The following is a 23,230-nucleotide window of genomic DNA, read 5'->3' on the forward strand; positions in this document are numbered from 1 at the left end:
ATCCACCCAACAGCCTCAAGAATGGGAGAACCAAAGAACAAGATAACATCTTGGAGCCATCAGGAATGTGCTATCTGCTGATTGATTCAGCAACAGCATGATGAAGCAATTCCCATAGACTGGCATAGGAAGAAATTCCTATAAAAATAGACTCTAAAAAGTGAGAACTTTGGGGTCTGATTCTGCAAACCAACTTCCAGGAGCATCAGATGAGCATCTGACAAGGCCCTGCTCCCTCCTCATGTCCAGGCCACCTGGCCAGTGGCTTGGCATGAGGAACTCTAAGGCTGGTAACTATGATAACAACCTTGCAGAACCTGTGTGTGGGGGTGTGTATGTGTGTGTGTGTGTGTTTGTATGAATGAATGTGTGAATAAATATGAGATTGAATGGAATGTTATAGCTATAACTAACTGCTTACTATGATTCTTTCTGTATTCACAATAAATGTGGTATTTTGCCTTTTTCCCTTTAATAAGATCCTGCTGGTTTTTATTTTATTGGTACAACATAGTCCTATCCCAATGACTGGGAATCTTAAAAAAATAACAGCTCCCCATTGGTTCCTAGCGATTGGTTCCAGCCAAGTCCTGCCTGCTCATTCTTGGCCACCAAACCCTGAAATGGAATAACTATCCCAACCCTCTTTTTATTAACTACCCCCATTTGATTTGGCATATTGTATGCTGACAACATCAGGCCTCACTCCAAATCAGAAGAAACTGATTGACACACATGTCACTGCAGGAACCTGAGCCACTGAAGAACAAAGAGAAATGTAAGGATTCAAATTTTCAATACAGTGTGTTTCAACAAAAAGGCTCAAAATGAAATACAATTAAAAAACAAAAAGGGAGAGAGACCAACAGAAGATCTTAAGGACTTAGGCTATGTCTACAGCTGGGCTTCTGTAGCGCTTCACTTAATACTTCTGTAGTTGTAGAATAAAGGAGGGTTAGTAGGCAGCAGGATGTGTTACAAATTATGGTAATGAGCCATAAAGCCACTGTCTCTGTTAAATCCATGGTTTTCAAGTATCCAGTAGAGTTATGAATTTAAGTTCCCAGGCTTGTCTTTTAAAGAAGGTGTTGTTCAGGTTTTCTTTGAGGACAAGGACTGAGAGGTCAGAAGAACAGAAAGAAATATAAGGATGCAAATTTCAGTACTGTGACTTTCAACAACAAAAAAAGCTGAAAAAAACCAACAACAAAAACCTGCGCAACACTAACAGTAAAATATAACATTCCTGGAAAATATGCCCTGCACAAGAAGCTGAATGTACATATCCAAAACAGGGACCCTATCTAGCATTATGCAGATTTAAGGGAGATATGGTAGAGAGAAAGATGTGACATAGACAGAACAGCGATAAGATGAAAGAATTGTCCAGTGGCAACCTGGGACTTTTCAGGAAAGCCTGGTTCAATTCATTCCCTACACAAGTCATTTAGTCCCTCTGCCTTGGTTCTCCATTTATAGACTGGAAAATAATTATACTTCCATACCTCACAGGAATGGTCTGGGCCTAAATAAATTGAAGATTGTGAAAGGTGTTGGGTACTACAGTAATGGGGACTATATATGTACCTAGGATAGATAGAATTGTTAATGCTGGATCATGATAATGCAGAAAATAGTGGAGGGTAGGAGGGGGGGGAAATTCAGCAAGAACAGAGAACATTCCTTAGTGAAATGTCCATACTAGACTGGTTTACAGAGCTACTGAGGTCTTACCACGAGAGCAGACAGATTTCTCACACTTCCTTAGTTTATCTGCGTTGAAAAATACCACAGAAACATCTTCTCTGTAACATTTCTGCTTTTCCTCTTGTGGCCAAAAGAAGAGATGCAGAGATAAGTGAGGGAAATAGTTCACCAAGTGATTATGAGTCTCAAAGAATGTTCAATTTGCGCATGAACTAAAGTAGGTTCAGATCAGTTACATAACAAATGAAATCTAGTCTCAAGTTTGCTGCTGACCTGGTGCATGACCATGGATGGACAAGTCACTTCAACACTCTATGCCTCAGTTTCCCCATCTATAAAATGGGAATAATTATACTTACCTTCTTTTGTAAACTGCTTTGAGATCTATAGATGAAAAGCACCATATACAAACTGAGCATTTATTATTATACATTGTTAATTCCCCTATCCTTGATCTCCTCTGGCTTGTCTAAAAAAAAAAAAAAAAAAAGTCATGCCTCCTGTACTAATTCTCTCTCACTTTCATTTATCATTTGAGATGGAATATGGTAGTTCTGTACCTTACAAGTCAGCAGGCTAGATGTGCTGAACAATTTTCTTTTAATACTTACAATGTAATTGATACTTATTGGAAAATTTGTTCACATACTGCTGGCTTGGTATATGATTTGCTGGATTTTACAAAACCTAATAAAAAAGTAACAAATATTAAGTTAAGAAAAGTATTACATAGATGCCAACTGCTCCCAACTTGGAGTCAGTTCCTATTTTTCACCAAAATGTTTCTTACATCCATTCTGGCCCACCAAAAAAATAAATAAAATTAAAAAAATAAATAAATAAATCGATTCCAGTGCATTTCAAACAGGAAGAAAAGTCCCTCCAAAAATCCTGATTAATAGCTTTCAGAAATTGACATTTATGTCCATACATAACTCACAAGTTTTCAAAACATAACTAGATTAGAAGGAAAAACGACAGCTGAGATATTAGAAAACTCAACCAATGTGAAGTGCATAATAGATGATGCTCCATATGGCACTTAGTAACATTAGGAAAAAATGCTTCTCTTTTCCTGACCTAGTTTTTTCCATCAGGCAAGGAAATCAGAAGATACACAGCTTGAAAGGAACAATGTCTTCACTATGCCAGACTAAAAGGGAAATCTTTAGATAGGGTGGTTTGCCTCTGAATGAGATACTGGGCCAGATTATGTTACACCAGTATAAATTTGGAGTAATTTCTCCGTTGTGTTCATTGGAGTTATCCTAGATTTACAGTGACAAAACTGAGTTCAGAATCTGATCCACTCTTGTTTTTGTGGATATCAAACATAAAAAATGACATGTCTGAAGTAATTATTAATCTAGGGACTAGACTCATAATAAAGAATTTGTAAACTAACATCATTTGATAACTATGTTGTGCATCAGGATTACAATCTTAAACCATTCTAGTAGCTTGATTATAAAGGACAATTACTGCATTTATAGTCAGTTGGGGAGAATATTACTAGATTCAAATATAAATGTTAAACTAAACAAAATATAGCATAACAGCAGCAAATGAACCCACAATACAATTTGTTTGGTTCCCAACATATGACATTCCCTTATTCTTAGAAAATCTAGTTTTGCAAAATAGTTTGTATTGTGACAGTTCACATTGTTGGATTTTTCCATCTGTACTTTCTAAAATGGTTGCAACCATTTCCTTCTGGGGTGGACCAACAGATTATTGCAATATGCTCTTCATGGAACTATGTCTGAAAAATTCCTGGAAACTTCAGCTCATGGAGAATAAACCCAACTGAGAGGATTTAGTAGTGTTCTCTCAGCAGCAGATTACATTGGTTTCTGTGCTCTGCAGTGGCTCCTAGTCTGTTTTCAGATGACTTTAAGGTGTCGGTGCTGACCTTTAAAGACCAGGTCCTGCTACTTCAGAGATCAATTCTCACTGCAAATGTCAAAATTTTCACATAATCACCTATGGAGCTGGAGCTAGTAGTTCCTTTGTTTAAGGAGGAGCCAGCTGGTGATTTCAGAGAGAAGGGTTCTTCACTGTGGAATTTACACTCCTCTCTACATCCTCCACTTCATCCAGCACAGCCAAAATTTGCTGATCTCAATGATAGGCTGTAAAGCATATTTTATTTCCCATGCTGTTGAGGGAATGTATGAAAGGGCTGAAGGTAGGTTAAGAGTGCTTTTATGTAGATATTGATTGAACTGAATTGCTTTGGTACGTGATTTCATAAAGGTTAGGGAGGCATACTTGATCTAAATAAAGTTAAAGACTAAAAGAGAGGATTATTCAAAAGAATCATAGACAGTAGAGCTGTAAATGACCTACTTGTTCACTTTGTCCATCTCTCTGAGAAATACAGAATTGTTCCCTACTATGTTTTGCTAATGCATTGTCCAGCCTAATTACAAATGTGTTCTAATGAAGCTTTCATTCCACTTCCCTTGGGAGAATGCTTCAGAGTTCTATTTGACCCCACTGTAAGGAATATTTTCCTGATTTTCAGCCTTAATTTAATCTATCTTTTTCTAGAGCTGACCAAAATTTTCAAACAAGAAGGTTTTTTCCCCCCACCAGAAAATGTCAAAAACAATATTTTTCATGAAAAATTGTCAACCTTGCCAAAAATTTCATTTTTAATGACAAACTTCATGCTTTTTTTCCCCCAGTCCAGATTTTCTATAAATGAAACTTTTCTATAATACTTTTTATAGAAATGTAGGTGGTAAATAATTTAAAAATTGCAAAATATTAAAAAACAGAACACAAAAAATGTCATTTCAAACACTTGGAAACATATATGTGGCCCTCCATGGAGGCAATGGTGCATGGCATGAGGAGGGTCGGTCCCCAGAGCGAGGGGCCAGCCAAGGGCAATGGGACATGGCATGGCAGGGGTGGCCCTGCCCAGTTCAAGGGTACTATGTACAAACCGGCAGCTGCCAGATGCACTGGCCTGCCTGGCACTGTGCTGCCAGCATGCCCCTTCCCCTTGTGGGTGGGCCCATGTCATGCCACACATCCCCCTGCCCAACACAAACACCCCCCAACTCTCTATGCCCAGCACCCCCCCAACCCTGCCACAAATGCACAGCGCCCTGCACAATACCACCCCTGTTCAGCACCCCCTGCCCACAGCCCCAGCACAACTGCCCAGCACCCCACACACAAACCCCACACCCTAGTGCCCCAACACACACATCTTCCCCACCCCCTCACAGCCCAGCACCACCCCAGACCCCCCAGAGACCCCCTCTCCCACGCCCTGCCTCCCAGCTGCACTCACCACCCTCCCGGGATGTTACTGCTGAGCCAGCAGTGCAGCCAGGGCTGGTCCCAGGGGGGCAGGAAATTGCTCCAGTCCCTTAGGAGTGGTGCGATCTGCCAGGCCAGGGCCTGCCCCAGCCATGCTCCCTCAGAACCCACTTGCCTGGAAGAGCCCAGCCAAGCACTCTCCCACCCCAACATCTCCCCACACCTGACTGAAACTGGCCAGGCTTCTGCACCAGACCCAGGCAGCTCAGCTCTGGGGAGACAGGTGGGGCCCCACAGGTGATGGGAAGCAGAGACTGCCCGGAGCTGGAAGTGCACTGGGGTCCGGCCAGGGGGCTGAAAGGAGCCCTCAGCCGGCTGGCAGGCAGGCCGAGAGCAGCAAGTGGTGGGTGCGGCTGGCAGAGTCTCCGGGGGCAGTGCAAGCAGAGCAGGCAGGGGCCCCTTCTGAGCATGGGCCCAGCTCCCTGGCACCATTGTAAACCCGGGACTGCCTTCAGATACTGTTTTGCTCAGCAATACATATTTAGCTCTTTTAACATTTCATAAATCACTTTCTTCCGGGGATTACCAGGTATTGTTCTTAACTATTTGATAACTGGGACATAATCCAAACTAAATGTTTTTTAAGAATACAAATTGCATAGTATTTCTAAGTAGGGAAAAAAAATACTCAGTTCATAGCCAATATTTACAGAGACAATTAATTATGAGGACACAACTGAAAATATGTACATCACAATCTCAGAAAAGAGTAAGCCAGACACAGCAAATGGAAAGTGTTGCATACGCCTAGCAGTCCAAAATCATTCACATTTCACATCTGCCGTAGGTAGTCATCTTACATGAAATTGGAAAGGAGGAAAGACCTAGCAGAAACAAACCTATTGGGCTGTCAGACAGATGGAAGGAGGGGGGATAGATCTTTAATTGAAAGCTCTTGAAGATTCCAAAAACAGAGTCAAGACAAAGGAACTGCACAAAGCCCATGGAATCTACTGACAGAGTCAACCATTTCTTAGATCAGGATATGTAAAACTCATCTTGTGTAGGATGCAGGTGGAGAGGAAAAGTGATGGACTCCCTCAGACACAATGGGCTTGTCTACACTTACAGCACTGCAGAGGCACAATAGCATTGGTCCAGCGGCATCACTGTAGCACTAAGTGAAGATACTACGTATGCTGACAGGAGAGCTTCTCCATTCAGCATAGGTACTCCACCCCTTTGAGAGGTGGTAGCTATGTTGATGCTAGAAGCCCTCCCATCAACATAGCACAGTCTACACTGAGAGTTAGGATTTTCCACTCCACTGAGGATGTAGTTATACTAACATGAGTTAGACCAAGCCAAGATACTATCTGCAGCATATCTGAGACTTAAGGACCTATACTGCTATGTGCACTCCTTTGTGGGTATTGTTGAGAGATGAATACCCTGCTCAGACTTAGCTTTCCCTTCAGCTAAGCACGTTCACATTTCAACCTCTTCTCCCCATAAGCATAAAGCCCACATCATGTGCAAAAGGCATAATCTAAAGAAAATAGACAATTGTCAAAACAACACACAGCTAGAAGATAAAATTCCATTTTCTATTCCGGAGATCCATTTCCAATCATCTCTAGCAACTGGTTATTTTGCCTTTTGCAAATTTGGAGGAAGAATGAAGTTAAAGTTGGGTGGACAGTGTAAGTCGGGGTAGTCAATTTTTTTTTGTCAAGGTTCAAATTTCTTGGTCAAGATATAGTTAAGTTACAGACCCCAGAGAAAATAATAAAAAGACCAATAATTATAATAATAATAAGTAAATTAAAAGATTTCCGGGTCCATTCAAAAGCATCTGGCAGTCCAGATTTGGCCCACGATCTGCCTATTGACTACTTATGGTGTAAGTCATATGGAGTGATTAAGAGGTTTATAGCACTGGGAACTGATTAGACCTCCTAATGCTTCATTACCAGACTTCTTAATGCTTTTTATGAGGCAGGAGAGTTGAAGTTGTAGAAATTGTGTTAAAATTCTCTCTCATTTGGGAACTTCGTTAACTCTCCATTGAAACACATTTGTAAGATTCAGGAGGCCCCATTCCAGTTTTCAAGGAAGAGTTCTGATTTTCTAGAGGATATCCCAGCTGGGTCCTGCAACCTATGCATTCAAATATTAAGGAATTCTAAAATAACTTTGGAACTGATGCAAAATCATAATGCTAAGATTTAAGAATTTTGTCCCAAAGGTTGTCATTTTGAAAGTAACAAGATCTTTTGTGGACCCGGTAGGTAGCTACAGAGACTGATTTTGCTTGCACAGGCCTTAGATGCATAGGACCACCATTCCAGATCAGACCTTTCATCCATCATGTCCAGTATCCAGCCTCAGTAGAAAAAAAATCCATAATACACCTACCCAATAGTGCAACACTAGACTCAAAAAACCCCCCAAAAACACACCACCTTCTTATCCCCTGTGGTGATGAGTTTAACTCTTGAAGAATGACATTTTACTTCCTTTATCTTAACATAGTAACCACAAATAAGAGGAATGGAACACAAATGAAATGGAATATGGAATCATAAAAATCATAAACGGAAAAGACCTCGAAGGTCATCAAACCTATTCCCCTGCCATTTGACTATTGTCCCTTAAAGTATATTTACCTAGTCTAATTTTAAAGTATCTTAAATGAGTGTGTTTCCATCACCTCACTTACAAATAGAGGCTTCATCAAATGTCAGGAGAAATGACTCCTGCACTGTGTATCGGATTGGGTGTTATTACACTTTTCTATTATTTGGTTTCTCTCTGCTTGCCTTATTGTAAAATGAACAGTATAAAAAAACCTCAGATATTTCTAAAGCTCTTATTCCAATATTTAAGTATTGGAAGGAAGGGCAAGTATAATAGATGAAAAAATATTTCGTATTACAGTTGAACCTATAGATCCAGTTAGGATCAGAGCCCCATTGTATTAGGTGCTGAACAGAGTAAAAGATGGTCTATGCCCTGAAGAGTTCACAATCTTATTAAAACAGGATACAATAAATGGGTATAAAACAAATCTACAAGGATGGGATGACAAGGGAAACAATCATGAGAAAAAGCTCTCTGTATATAATCTACAATAATTACTTAAAATTCTATTTCTCAAAACTTTCCTGCCCATAAGCTCATTTGCTGGAATATTACCAGCAAGTGAACATGAAAGAGTAGTGATTACTGTATAAGTGATGTTGCTTAAAAGTTCAAACAGAGTGTTAACAAATTCTGTGTATCATTCATGCAGCTTTCTTTGTGGATTAATTAATTAAGGGAGGGGCAAATAAAACTTCAGTGGAGTAAGCTGCATGTTTATAATGAGTTTAAAAAAATTACTTGTCCTGAAAAAGTTAATGTAGATAATGAATTAATTTGGGAATTAACTATCCAAATGGAATTTCTTTCCATCTGTCACCTAAAATAGGGGCTTGTCTACATGGGAGATTTTTCTAGTTAAACCGTTAGAGTAATACATTTAGGGCCTGTCTGCACAGGGAAGTTTTACAGGTAGAGAGGTAGTGTGTGAATTTAAACTGATGTATACTGGCATAACTCACCCACATGGACATTTATTCCAGTAAAAAAGCTTTTTTTCCAATTTGTGTTATGTCACTTTGGAAGTAGTTTGAGCTAAACTAAAAAAAAAAAAAGCCACTTACACTGGAATAAGAGTGTCCACATAGGGAATTATAGCCCCATAGCTATGCTGATGAAATTTCCTCATGTAGACAAGCCTTATTACTGTATAAGCCAGTACAGGGTTGGTAATTTCCTAAAAGAACTCTGATCATCTGGAAATGCTCTTTAAGATGATGGCTTGCTTTAAGCATATACACACATACACCTGTGACCACAGGGGGACTCTCTAATGATCTATGCCTAAGCAGCGTGAACTTCCCTGTTCCAAACACAATGTCTCTGTAGTGTCAAAAAGGCAACATCGTGACATGACGGTGCAATTATTCATGATGCAATGTTATATCATGAAGATACAAACATTGCAAAGTGATTGTTAGTCTGGGGGACTCAAATCTTTACACCAATGCTGTTTATGTTCTACTGCGTTTTTTAAAATAGCACCCCTTTTCCTATTTTTGTTGCATTGTATGTCTCATACCGCCCACACCTACCATGCTTTTGCCTTCTCCCTTCCCCATTTTTCCACATTGTACCAAAATTATTAACTACAATCTGCATTTGCAGAGGTTCACTTTTTTTTGTCTGAATAAAAGCAGCTGCTAGCAATGCATAGATGTAAAAAACTATGCTTAAGTTAATCTCTGAAAGGAGGTGAACCATAAATGGTTATTTTAAAAATGCTAGTGCTTCCTTTTACATATCACAGGCTGCATGTTATGCTATTAAACAAAAGGAGCCCTTTTAAACTGGTAACTTAGAAATTTTGGGCAAAGTTTTCAAATTTGTCTGATGAAAGTTTTTATTGCTCTACTTAGGTTGCTTCTCTTTTAGGTGCCTACATGTAGGTTTAGGAATTTAATTTTACGTCCCTGGTTTTGATAATGTTGATCACTTCTACACAACCTATAAATGTGCTATATCATAGCTCATTAATTGTATGGACAGGTTAAGGCTCCCCTCAGAGAAAAATAGGTCTGAAGAGTCCTCCCCTTAACCTTGCCACACCTGACATTACTGACTTAATGCTCCACCCATTTGGATGATACACAACTGCTACTACAATGTTTTCAGCCTGTTATGTAATTGCTGCATCTGTTAAACTCTAATTAGAGCTTTTCTTGTACAAGAAGGGCGAACATCTGTTTGCAACTACTAATTAGTAACACCAACATTCTTGTCAAGATGGCATAGACAATCTGCGTGCATGTGACCTTGTCTACACCAGCATTTGGGGGGAATCTTACCAAATTGCAATAGCACTGGTGGGAGCATTAGTGTGGGCATCTTATTCTAGACAGTCTCTCCTGAGTATGACTGACCGTACTCTGTCTATGCTAATGCTCCCGTATTGATACCACCAGTGAAGTTGCCTCAATGGGAGTATGAGGGAAGATTTCCCAAAAAGTGCTAATAGAGACACAGCCATAGTAGGTTTTTTTCCTGTAATTGTTACTGTAAAGCAGCCTGGAGGAAAGGGTCCCCGCTAGGTAGCTTTTCATACATTTTTGCTACTTTGTGGAGAATGCAAAAACTTGCATGCACATATGAGAGCCTCTATATTTCCATCCACCCTTATGAAAGAGCTCAGTGGCATTTAATTCAAAGTTATGTTTCTACAGTATTTTAACAAAGGAAAGAAGTCAATTAAATTCTGTAAGATGCTTTTCAAATGTCTTTAGAGAGACAATATCCTTTCTCTAGTCGTTCTATAGGTTTTTAGAATAATTTCTATGGATCCCTTTTTAATTTCTGTAAAACCCTATCTGTTTAATCCCCATCAGATTCTATAGATCTTTTTCATAACAGCAATTATGACATATTTCTGAGCCATTTGCCACATGTGGAGAAAGAACTGGAATTTTGTTGCTCTCCGGGACCAATGCCTGCAGTTAACAGAAAATTCTTTGGCACCTTTTCATGGCTTCTGCTGCAAGGTACAGAAATAGCTGTGCCTGGTTAAGCCCTTGCAAAGTCTGCTGTTGCTAACAGAATTCCAGGAAGCCTTGGCTGTTCTAAGCACCATAAAATCATTCCTTCCAGCTATGGAAAATATCTAATCCTTTCAGGACATCTGATTACACAATATGCAAGGACAATGGAATATCACAACAACGCTGCAATCTTAAATATCTTGGTTCCAGTGCAACCCTCCTTATCCAAACAAAATTGCCTTTGACATGGGGAAGGTTTTGTAAGATCTGCACATGGTCAGTGTTTGCTTAACAGTTAGTTGCATATCTGGGACATACTTAAACAGGTGGGTTTAGTTTCATGTTCCCTAGTTCAGTTGGCTAATAGTGACCACTCTCCGTTGGTCCTCAACCATTCACATAAACAGAATCTGTGATACTATTGTGCGTATCTGTAACAGGATCAGAAAAGAAAGTCTGATATTTAGAGATAATCCATCATGGCACTAATGTTGCCAACTCTCATGATTTTGTGGCATGTTTTATGATGTTTGGTGTGTTTCTTAAAGACCCAGCTCCTGAAGTCGCATGAATATATGAGAATCTCAGCTTTCTCTCTTCCCAATTATGTCCCTATCCCTCCCCTCCTCAATCCCCCGGGTGAGTTTCTAGGCCTTGGGGTTGTGGAGAAAAACTTGAAATGTGACCTGAGTATACCATAAAGATTAAAAAAAAACGTAAATGAAAAAAACATTTTTAAACCACTCATGTTTGGGAGGGCAGAGGGGCTGAAGGATGATTTGTGAATGCTTGGGGTTTACCATACTATACTTCAAACATAGGCTCAACCAAATACATGAGAACAAAAAAAAAAGTAGGTAATACCTACAACAGGAATTCAGGACCGTGAGTCCAGATCACTAGCACCAAAAGCTTAAGCCAATACCAGAAAATGCTGCACACAACTATTAACAAGTCTAATGTATGGAAACAAATGTGGGCATCATAGCAACCTCGAAAGATACATGACACAATCACTATGGTCATGTATAATAGCATCAAGTAATTTACCAGAAATAACCCCTTGACTCTATACAGTCACAACGATGCATGCAAAATAACTTTGCCCTGACCTGCATGCGACACGCCCACTGATGCGGCAAGAAATTGTGATAGACTGTGTGGTATCACAGTGTCATACAGTGCCAGTTTTTCCCTTATACATAGTGCTCAGTATTGATTCGCAGACCACCATCCTCACTTGGCTCTGATCAAGGTGGGAATACTTCTGGGATAAATAATGTGCATTCATTTTATTCCCTGCTTCAGAATGTCTTCATGTTGATCAGTGAACCTGTTGATGTTTCAACATCTTAACATATGATCATGTGGGATTCACAAAGTGCCAGCAAGTTGGCAGCTCAAAACTGTGGACTGCATGCAGACATGGTCGAAAGAATACATAGTTAATGTTCTTAATTGCTATTATCCGGATTCTGGTCTTTATATTAACAAATACATTTGTGGCTCTCTGGACAGGTTCCCAATGTTTAAGGTGTGGTTGGTGAAGTTCAGGATAGGGTGAAAAGGTGATGTTAAGCCATTTTCACATCCCCCTTGATCGTGGGGCTAGCCACCAATGATAGGAGACTATAGGCTTGATCCTATGGGCTATTCTGGCAGCCAAATGCCAGAGCACAGAGGTACCCCAGTCATGCCTCTTCTTTCAGAGGGGTGATGGCATAGGAGCTGCTACTACATCTCTTCATCACCTGAAGATTCCCCCAGGGAGGTGGGGTTCTCAGGCAACTAGATCAAACAGGTTTCAAGCTGTTCTGCACCACCAGAGCAGCTGGAGCAGGGACAAGTATCTGGTACAACACATCCATCCATCTCTAGAGGCCATTTTTGCAATGGACCCAAGATCTTCCCTAAGAATCTGAAGGGATTTTTTCCCTGCAGTAGGATCCTAATGGTTACACAATACCTTCTGTTAATTTAAATCCTATGTTAATGAATGACAGCATGTGGGAAAGGAGGATTGAAGGGGTTAAAGTTATTGGTTGACTATAGATTTCTGAGTTTTTATAAAGTGTAAGATATTAACTATGGCCTTTTTATTTTTAAATTAATCTCATGCTACTGCATGACTGACTGGCCTGGACATTAAAGTAATCTGTTGATTAAAAGACTAATTATAGCATGGATCGAGAGCACTACCTGCCCATGATTGTCTTGCCATTCTGCCACTGCTGTCTTGGTGATTACTATGCAGTGGGTGCTTGTCCACTAGAATCTGGCCTTCAGCCACCAAACTTGTCTCTCGTTTAGTATAAACAGCCATTAGACAGCAATTGCTTTCAGTCCCAGAGTTGAACTGGTAAAATAACTATGGGCTGTTTCAGAATAGGCTATCATACCGCCAAAGATACAAATGTATCTAAATGCTTTTCAAAGCAGGAACTCATTCAAAATAATGGTTCTTTTGTTATCACTATTATGTAAATCTGTATATCAAGAAGTTCTGAGGTCAAATGGTATTTATGGTAATGACTATATCAACTGCTTCAGGGTCACTGTGGTCTATTGTGTCAATCTCTATTCAGTGTCAGATTGACAGTGTGTCAAATTAGGAAGGCCAAAAAAGAATTTGAAGAACAGCTATCCAAAGACTCAAAAAGTAACAGCAAACAAAATTTTAAGTACACCAGAAGCAGGAAGCCTGCTAAACTGGTTAAACGGGTAACTGGTTAAAAGATAGGAAAAAGGGTAGGAATAAATGGTAAGTTTTCAGAATGGAGAGAGGTAAATAGTGGTATCCCCCAGGGGTTTGTACTGGGACCAGTCCTATTAAATATTCATAAATGATCTGGAAAAAGGGCTAAACAGTGAGGTGGCAAAATGTGCAGATGATAACTATCTTGAGTAGCTTTTTGTAAGTCCCAGGCAGACTGTGAAGAGCTACAAAAGGATCTCTCAAAACTAGGTGACTGGGCAACAAAATGGTAGATAGAATTCAATGTTGATAAATTCAAAGTAATGCACATTGGAAAACATAATCCCAACTATACATATAAAATGATGGCGTCTAAATTAGCTGTTACTACACAAGGAAGATCTTGGAATCATTGTGGATAGTTCTCTGAAAACATCTACTCAATGTGCAGCAGCAGTCAAAAAAGCAAACAGAATGTTGGGCATCATTAAGAAAGGGATAGATAATAAGACAAAATACATTGCCTCTATATACATCCATGGTACGCCCACATCTTGAATACTGCGTGCAGACGTGGTTGCTCCATCTCAAAAAAGATATATTGGAATTGGAAAAGTTTCAGAAAGGGGCGACAAAAATGATTAGGGGTATGAGGAGATTGGAAATGAGGAAATGATTCTGTATGAGGAGAGATTAATAAGAGTGGAACTTTTCAGCTTGGAAAAGAGAACACAAAGGGGAGATATGATAGAGATCTATAAAATCATGACTGGTGTGGAGAAAGTAAATAAGGAAGTGTTATTTACTCCTTCTCAAAATACAAGAACTAGGGAGTCACCAAATGAAATAGGCAGCTGGTTTAAAACAAACAAAAGGAAGCATTTTTTCACACAACAGACAAGCAACCTGTGGAATTCTCTGCCAGAGGATGTTGTGAAGGCCAAGTCTATAACAGGGTTCAAAAAAGAACTAGATAAGTTCATGGAGGATAGGTCCATCAATGGCTGTTAGCTAGGATGGGCAGGGATGGGGTCCTCTGTTTGCCAGAAGCTGGGAATGAGCGACGGGAAAGGATCACCTGATGTTTCCCTGTTCTGTTCATTCCGTCTGGGGCACCTGGCACTGGCCACTGTTGGAAGACAGGATACTGGGCTAGATGGACCTTTGGTCTGACCCAGTAGGGCTGTTCTTACAATACTTGTATGTCAAGTCTCAGCCTGCAACACATTTTAATTACCTAGATCATAAAATGGTTTCCTGGTTTTTCTCCTGCGCTGCCCTTGATCTCTATGCACTTTAGTTTATTCCTCACTCACACTCACATTCATGCCCATAAACACAGTTGCAAACAAATTTTCATTGGAAAATGCCAATTAGTCCAACCCAAAGTGTTTCATGGAAACCGTTGTAATGAATTTTAGTCAGATCACAGTTCCCTTGCAAACCGGCCAGGTTCCCTGACAGCTTGCCTAGGACTCTGAAGTCTGTAGTCTGGGGCTTTCATGCTCCCTGCGCAGAGCTAGGGTTCTAACGGATGATAACCAGACCCACAAGACACCACCCCTGCTCCACCTCTTCCCGTGAGGCCCCGCCCCCATCACTCATAGGGTCTTCACCAGCGTGGCCGAGGCTGCCTTGCCTGCGACCCGTGGGATGCACAGGGCCACACGCTGCCACAAGCTGCATGAGCAGCCTGGCCCCAGAGGCCGTGCTGCTGCACGGCCTCCTTCCTTCTACTTAGGGTTGCCACATTTTCCACAGATTATAAAAAACCAAAAAAAAAACCCCATCACAATGGATATCAGGGCTTGCCAAATGGCACCTGGACACACAAGCCAAAACCCAGACTGTCCCAGAGCTGGGAACCTGGCAGTCTTGGCTCAAGCTGTGGACCCATAGCAGGGAGCCTGGAAGCCCTGAGACCCTCAACTGGAGCTGGGCCTCTCAAGCCTTCTGGGCTCCTTGCCACTGATCCAGAAGCCTGGAAAACTCCTAGGCCAGTTGGGAGCCACACAGCTAAGGGAGTTGCAGGCACAGCAATGTGGTAGCCTTAGGGTACATGGCCCCAGAGCAGTCCTCATGACAGAGCTCCTTTAGAGTCCCAGACCTACCTCCCAACAGTGAAGCTGCAGGGGATCATATTTTGTTTCAGAAACACCATGTTTAGGTATCTCAAATGAAACTTTTTGGATCCTTGGATTTGTAACAAATTTCCTGCAAAGATTCATTTAAGTTTTGACCAGCTCCATAATAGACCAACAAATTCCCAAGCAGATGTACTAAGGAATGCCACACTGCTGGTGATCACGTGAAGCCTCCGTGGTGTGATACAATTGCCAATGATGGAAATACACTGAATACCCAGCCAGATCCCCTTAAGGACCTAGACAGAGATCGATCTCGGTGGCACTCAATCTGTAAAGTGGCTGGATCCCCTTGGCATTTGCCAGGATCATGAGTTATGACAGACTGAAAAGGTCTTTCTCTACTTGAAAAGAAATAAAGCAGCTCCCCTTCCACTTTGCTCACCTCGTGCTTTTGAGCAGGGTATAAACCCTACAGGACTCTACCTCCCATTATTATTTATCATTTGTATTACAGTAGTGACTCGGTCCCCTTGCAGTAGCATAGCCATGGGGGGGGGGGTGGAACAGGGCAGTGGCCGCTCCCCCACCGAGCAGAAGTGGCGCCTTTTTAATTTTTACTCACCTGGCAGTGCTCCGGGTCTTGGGTGGCGGGTCAGGCGGCGCTCCAGGCGGACACCCCTCCCCCCGCACCGCAATGCCACTGAAGACCAGAGCGTGTGAAGGACCCAACGCCGAAGTGCTGCTGAAGACCCGGAGCGCCACCGGGTGAGTACGAGTGGGTGGCGCCTTTTTTCTCTCTGCTCCCCCTGTTTTCTCCACCTGGCTATGCCACTGTCTCCTTGTGCTAGGCACTGTACAAACAGATTAATAGACAGTCTTGCCCCAAAGAGTTTACAATCCAAGGGCTTGTCTACACTTACAGCACTGCAGTGGCATAGCTGCAATGCTGTAGTGCTGAGTGAAGACACTATCTATGCTGAAGGGAGAGCTTCTTCTATCAGTGTAGGCACTCCACCTCCAAGAGATAGTGGCTATGTAGATGGGTGAAGCCCTCCCATCCACATAGCACTGTCTACATCGGGAGTTCAGTGAGTATAACAGCGTTGCTCAGGGGTGTGGACTTTCTAAGATAGAAGGTCAGCGAAAGGAATATAGTATATAAGCAAAAAGAATAAAATGATGGTTTGAAAGTCTCATATTTGCATTAGTAAGCGTGGCATTTCCATGGATAATTTCCATTAAAGGTGGCAGTGCTGAGTGTCTCCATTAGCCAGCCTGGTTAATGGGGAAATTAGCTTTGCAGTTCACCTCACCATTGAGCATTTAAAAAATGAATTAGAACCCTGAAATTGTGTTACACATGGGAGCAGAGTCTGTTACCCTAGCTCATACAAGGGGAGTAGCACCTTACCCCATGAGTAATTCCATTCCTTTCAGTGAAATTATTGGAGGAATGGGATACTATTCAACATTAGTAAGTATGGCAGAATCTGGCCTATGAAGTGCAGGTATGGAAAAGTCTTTGCTGCTCAGTCATTTTATTGTAATGGAAGTACTGCATTTTGTCACACATTCCTGTAGAATATGAATCCAGCTGCCCTCCATTTGAGTTCAGATTCCTATGCTATTCACAGCATTAACAGCTTAGCTGGAGTTCTGTCATCTAACCTACCAGGTGTTCCGACAGAGTAGCAGTTCAAAAGAGAAAAAAATATTTCTGTCAGTCACTCAGTAACACAATCCTGAAACAAGCTGTGTTATACAATTGGCACTGTTCAGATCTCTCCCTTTCATTGGAAGGGACAACACTGAATACTTGCAAGTCACATGGAAGTCATGTTCCAGTTATTCTTTGACAAGTGCAGATTACTGTTTCTCTAAGCCAAGTTATGACATCAGTGGTACCTACCAGAAATTATAGTGCAGCTCAAATGTGGCATTTGGAATTGGTGCCCTGTAGCTGTTTGGTCATTCCAGTTCATGTGTCACAGACTTCATAAAACGAGACTGTGGGTTCTTCCCCTTCCCCCTCCCCGCTACTGAACTGATTCAAAATAGCTCATGTCACCAGTCCCAAATAAAAATGAGTGACGGATGAAGAAATCTCAGTGGTTACTCCCACTGCCCACAGTGAGTCTTATACAAAAGAGGAACCTAGAGGTTAAAATTGACAGTATTCAATAATCCCACAAGAGAATCCATGTTTTGGCAGAAGAGGAAGCTACTGTATTATAAAAGTAAGATTTGATAATTTGATAGATTACATTTTGTATAGAGTAAATATGATTTTCTCTTCATATTTTGATTTATTACACAACTGGATATATAAGTGCAATTTGCCTTTTTAGATACTGAGAAGTTTAATATTACTTTTTCCCCCTTTTCTAGGTTTGATTTTTTAAAATTTTATAGGAAAATAATCAGACTCTGCTCAGTTGATAAAGTCTCAGATGTACTCTCCTTCTAATTTGTTTTTCTCACTTGCATTAATTCAATTTCTTTGGGTTTTTTATTTTGCTTCCTCATAATATGTCTGTGTGTTGATATGAGAACTTGTGTAGTTACTCACAAAAGAAAATCTGGAACCTTATAGATTTGTAGAGAGACACTTTTAACCTAAAGATGCATCCTACATACGTATATAAGCACATTTTAGATCCTTATTAAAAAACAGTTTTTAAAAAGTACATTAAGTGTACCATTTTAACATCTCTACAGTGCTGTATAAAGCTACATTTAGGCAAACAAATCTTACTTGATGTCACTAAAAGTAGAAGACTAATTAGTGCTTGATAAAGATGAGAGCTCAAGGGAATGATATGGCTTAAGGCCCCTTGCCCCATACAAAGTCAACTGAAGATAATGGCAGTCTATCATCTTCAGTGGACTAGGTGCCTAGGACATTCCGATCAAAATAAGAGACCCTAAACGTTCATATTCAATGTGCAATCAAACTGGTCGGACAGTGAAGCTGGTTGAAAATTTTCTGACTAAGCCTCTTTTCGAAAGGAAAATGCATTTTAAGCCAAAATAAAATATTGTGGGAATATTTTTAGTTTGACCAAGGTTTTTTTTTTGTTTTGTTTTCAAACACACATTTTGGAAACAAAGCTCTCAATTTAAAAAAAAAAAAAAATGTTTCACTTGGAAGAGATTCTCTCCTGCTCACTTCCCTCCTTTCCCCAATGGAAAAAAGAGTGAGTGTATGATTTTCCCCTCACCAACACACTGTTTCAGTGAAGAAAAAAAAAGAAAAGGAAATTTTTTCCACAAAATATACTCCTCACTGCATCAGCTTTATTTAATACACTAAAGCATTAATGAAAGCAAAAGTGTTATGAGAAAAAAGTTTCATATTTTATTAATTAGCAGATATTATCTATGTATTTTAATATAGGTTTCAGTTCTGGGGGAGTCAACTAGAAACATTCAAAATATATATTTGTATGAATAACCGAGAGAAAAATTGATAAAAAGTTAAAATGTTTTTCCTCTGTTTTGACCAAAACCAGCTATTTTTGTTAAAAGCAACAAGCAAGATTCATTCCTAGTTCTACAGGCTTCTACTGGTATAGACCATATCAAAAAGGTTCCCCCAATGATTGATCACCCACACACCTCACTCCACCATCCTCCCTGCAAAAAAGGAGAGAGAGAGAAAGTAAGTTGCAGTAGCAAAATACTGGTTATAACCTTCCTTGCACCTTAGAGGGGGCCTGCAGTTACCCAAACTAAACCCACAAAATAGTAGGATTAGTGAAAGCGTGTGGTCAGGATATGCAGAAGTGTATTGATTTAACACCTTCCTGAAGTATAACTAAGCTATACTGACAAACACCTTTATACTAGTAAAAAAGTGTGGCCACACTACAGGGTTGTACTGCTGTAATTATATCAGTTTAAGCCAATGTTATGATAGGGGTACAAAAACCATGTGCAGATCCGTTTCCAGCAGAAATCAAAGTTGCTTCCAAGCAGAAGCCACAAGGGAGAGCAGTGAAAAACCTATCAATCTCCCTCCGAGTGAATTTCCCTGGACTACAGGAGACAAGGCTGGTGCAGGGATGCAGAGACTATCTTAACAGATTTCATGCTACATTTTTCAAGTGTGATTTGCAAACCTGACAGGTCAGCTGTGCATTCCAGTGCACTGCACAACCCAATGCCTTAAAATTTGACTGCATAGTTATGAGGTTACTCTTTTACAGTGATTGAAGTTATCCTTGCCAATGTACTGAAATCTTATTCTGCAGTGCAGAGCCAAATGTAGTAAGTGATCTGTTTCAGCAAAAACACAATTTGGACTATGTGTAATTATTAAAATTGTGTTTGGACTATGTGTAATTATTAAAATTGTGTTTTGCCAACTTAACTCACATGAAAAACAGGCTATTAAACCTCAGTGATGCATTTAGTATTATATACACCTCAGACAAATATCTATTCTTATCTTTTGAGAGAAGATAGCAAGCTTAGAAAGATACTATTAAAGGCAACCTCTTTCACGTATACGAGGAGATATAAATAATGGACTCTTCCTGCCACAAGGGTCACACAGACTAGTGGTCTCAAATATGTTCCTCGCAGGAATAGATTTCAGAAAGCTCATTGCATGAATCTTCACTCCACAACCATCACTTACATCCATCCCAAGCCCTGCCTCCCCCTCCCCCCCGATGAAAGTTTTATGGGCCCATGATAGTATTATTGTTGTGTAATCTTCAGCTATTTTAGGTGCTATTTTACAGTTGTGTCTTTATAGGGGAAATCATGTCAAATTAACCTTTAGCAGTCAGAAATTTGATTCCTGACCTTTTCTTCCATTTCTCTGTTTAATGTTACATCCACTGCACATTTCAAAGTGTATAGGACCATCTAAAATGAATCGGGGTAAAAGAAAAACCGTTGTTTCCTGGATTCCTTGCTCTCTTCTTACTCAGGCAAAACTCCCAGTGTCTGAGCAAGTACTTCAAGATTTGGCCCATAATAAATTTGGATTCTAGCTGACTTCAGTTGAGTTACTGTTTATTAACACCAGTGTACGTGAGAGGAGGATTGGGCCCAAGAAGGGCAATTTTGACTTGGAGATGATTTAACTGCCTGGGTTCCATTTGAACATTGGGGTACCCAGAGGCCATTAGGCAGAACAGGCATATCAACAACTTGTTATGTAGAGTAGAATTTGAAATGTTATGGTCAAATTTATAGAATTCCAGTGATCTATTAGGATATGTATTTAGGAAGTAGGAAACTAATGGTAAAAGGTTAATGAAGGAGCACTAAAGAATGTGGGTGTTCAAAAAAATCATTCCTATACGGAGCTACCTAGAAATTCCAGCTGAACTTTTAAATAGACTTAGAGGGGAAAGGGCTATTATAGTGAATATATGACACCTACCAATTCTTCTGAACATTGGTGTTCCGACATCGATCCCACAGAAAGCGTGCTTTCAGGTGATGCAGCATCAGAAATGCTGAATGGTTAACACTGTGTGATGTCACGTTCCATATATCAACCATATGGTATTTACAGAGCAACGACACCACAGCAATGCGATTGGGGTAATCGCTCACATTAGAATTTGTGAGAAGCCAATGCCATTCACTACCCACTTGTTTCAGAAAGGAAAAATGTGTTAATGGGAAGTATTAACTGACTAAATGCCACTGGCCAGCAGGCAGGCTCAGAATCACACACCAGAATCATGATGGATCACAATTTTCAAAAGGACCCACTTATGTTGGGGAACCAGCATGACAAAACCTAGTGCCTCAAAGCTGGGCACCCAAAAAGGGAGGCATCTAAAACTGGCAGCTACTTGTGAAAAATAAGGCAGCCATTTGGAGCATAAAGAAACCCCTCACTGATACCACATGAAGAGTTTCTAATGGATTTTTAAAAATCAAATGAAAGCTCAGTACGTTACAGCAGAATCAAATGTGAGTCAAAGGAGAATAGCCTTTGGAAGGCAGACCAGCTCAGATAGTTCATTGGGAGCTTGTACTTGACATCTGACGAAACAGCATAATTATCTGAAGTGTCAAGTAGGTAGCTGCCACTGCTGGAAGAGTCTTTTAGTGTTGTAATGATCCACTCTGCTAAGGAGTAACTATGAGTAATATCATATTCAGTCACTCATAACATTACTGGGGAACATATTTAATCTTTGCACGATGCAGGTTTTGTTTCTTTATAAGATTATAGCATTAAAGATAGGGAAGGGGGATGTTTCATTGATGTATGCTTGTTTTTTAGGATGAAGCAACAAGCTGGAGAGCAGTACAGTAACTCCTCACTTCCATCTCAGTTAACCTTGTTACATTGCTGATCAATTAGAGAACATGCTCATTTAAAGTTGCGCAATGCTCCCTTATAACATCGTTTGGCAGCCGCCCGCTTTGTCCACTGCTTGCAGGAAGAGCAGCCCATTGGAGCTAGCTGGTGGGGGCTTGGAACCAGGGTGGACCAGCAGCCCCCGTAAGTTCCCTGTGCAGCAGCCACCCAGCAGGCTATCAATTGCCAGCAGTTCAGCTGTCCGTCCCCCCACTGCTATCCCTCACCCCACTGCCATGTGCTGCTCCTGCCCTCTGCCGTGGAGCTGCTCCCAGGAGCCTGCTGCTTGCTGTGCAGGGGGGGTTAATGTCAGGGTGTCCCCCTCTCCCCTGCTTCTGCACCCCACTTACCCCATCTTGCATAGAGCAGGGGGTGACACACGACAGGGCTCAGGACAGAGGGATCTTCCTGGCAGCAGCAGCCGCCTCAGCTTGCTGATTAAATTAAAAGGCAGTGTACTTAAGAGTGGAGTCAGGTACTTAGAGATGCACATTGCTCCCTTCTCGCACACACACAGGGTGTGTGTCACTGTCTCCCCTCCCTCCATTCCTGCTGCTTTGTAGAGTGTGAGGCTACATTAACAATGAGTTAACCCTTAAGGGCTCAGCTAATTGCTAGTTCATCACTTAGCAGTAAGGCATCCCCTGAGAAATATCCCACCCTCTGACTCCTCCACCTCAACCAAGCTTCACAATCATCATCACTGTGTACCAGTATACAAGCATTCAGACTTACCCAGCAGCACCTCCTGCTGGTCATCCTCAGGAATTAGCTCAATTTCCAGCCCAGAGCACCCTCTGTAGGCCAGTGATCCACCTTAGCTTTGGCTCCCAGTCTCTCCCAGGACCCAGTGCCCTTGCCCTGGGTGATGCCCCCCTGGCAGTACCCCCACTCCCTGGGTCTCCCCACCCCAGGGAACCCTCACCCACTATCCCCACATCACCTCAGTCATGGCTACTGCCAGTCACTGTCTAGCCCCATACCCTGGAGTTGACTGCAGTGTAAAAGCCAATTATCACAGGCAACAAAGGGCTTGGACTGGCTGCCTTTACCCACCCTCAGGTTGCCCCTCTGCAACCCCAATACCTATATGGGCCTGGGACCGGGTCCAGGTCCGGGTCCGGGTCCTGCAGCCCGGGAAGTTGTATGTGTGTGTGTGTATATATATATATATAGTCTTTTGTCTGGTGAAAAAAATTTTCCTGGAACCTAACCCACCCTATTTACATTAATTCTTATGGGGAAATTGGATTCGCTTAACATCGTTTCGCTTAAAGTCTCATTTTTCAGGAACATAACTACAATGTTAAGTGAGGAGTTACTGTAATACTATTGTGACAGTGCCCCAGTGAAACAAATTATTATTAAAAATGACATTATTATTGACAAAGCACTTTAAACAAAACATGCTAATAAAACAGGTGATTGGCCCCTCAGAGTTTACAATGAAGCAGCTTCCTATATATCTTTCTGTGTCAGATCTTTACTCATCCAAGATTTCACAGAAGGG

Source organism: Lepidochelys kempii, chromosome 5 (genome assembly GCF_965140285.1).
Source record: "Lepidochelys kempii isolate rLepKem1 chromosome 5, rLepKem1.hap1, whole genome shotgun sequence".
In the NCBI taxonomy this organism is placed as follows: Eukaryota; Metazoa; Chordata; order Testudines; family Cheloniidae; genus Lepidochelys; species Lepidochelys kempii.